General features: G+C 41.3%; 1 non-coding gene across 1 annotated transcript; it reads right to left on the bottom strand.

Annotated features, from left to right (window-relative positions):
- Nucleotides 1–282: 282 nt before the first annotated feature.
- On the bottom strand, nucleotides 283–390 carry LOC130938442 (small nucleolar RNA R71). The gene has a single exon (XR_009069608.1). It is a non-coding gene; the product is annotated as a small nucleolar RNA R71 (small nucleolar RNA).
- Nucleotides 391–814: the final 424 nt, after the last annotated feature.

Consider the following 814-nt stretch of genomic DNA (forward strand, 5'->3'; position numbering starts at 1 on the left):
GAGCTTAAGCCTCAATTAGTTTCTCTAATGCAACAGAATTGCAAGTTCCATGGACTTCCAATGGAAGATCCTCATCAGTTTTTAGCTGAGTTCTTGCAAATCTGTGACACAGTCAAGACTAATGGGGTTGACCCTGAGGTCTATAGACTGATGCTATTCCCTTTTGCTGTAAGAGACAGAGCTAGAATATGGTTGGATTCTCAACCTAAAGAAAGCCTGGACTCTTGGGAAAAGCTAGTCAATGCCTTCTTGGCAAAGTTCTTTCCACCACAAAGATGGAGTAAGCTTAGAGTGGAAGTCCAAACCTTCAGACAGAAGGATGGAGAATCCCTCTATGAAGCTTGGGAAAGATACAAACAATTGATCAGAAGATGTCCCTCTGACATGCTTTCTGAATGGAGCATCATAGGTATTTTCTATGATGGTCTCTCTGAACTATCCAAGATGTCTTTGGATAGCTCTGCTGGAGGATCTCTTCATCTGAAGAAGACGCCTACAGAGGCTCAAGAACTAATTGAAATGGTTGCAAATAACCAATTCATGTACACTTCTGAGAGAAATCCTGTGAACAATGGGACAAGTCAGAAGAAAGGAGTTCTTGAGATTGACACTCTGAACGCCATTTTGGCTCAGAATAAGATATTGACTCAACAAGTCAATTTGATTTCTCAAAGTCTGTCTGGAATGCAAAATGCACCAAGCAGTACTAAGGAGGCTTCATCTGAGGAAGAAGCTTATGATCCTGAGAACCCTTCAATGGAAGAGGTGAATTACCTAGGAGAATCCTATGGTAACACCTATAATTCTTCATGGA

The sequence above is a fragment of the Arachis stenosperma genome, chromosome 6 (genome assembly GCF_014773155.1).
Source record: "Arachis stenosperma cultivar V10309 chromosome 6, arast.V10309.gnm1.PFL2, whole genome shotgun sequence".
Lineage (NCBI taxonomy): Eukaryota > Viridiplantae > Streptophyta > Magnoliopsida > Fabales > Fabaceae > Arachis > Arachis stenosperma.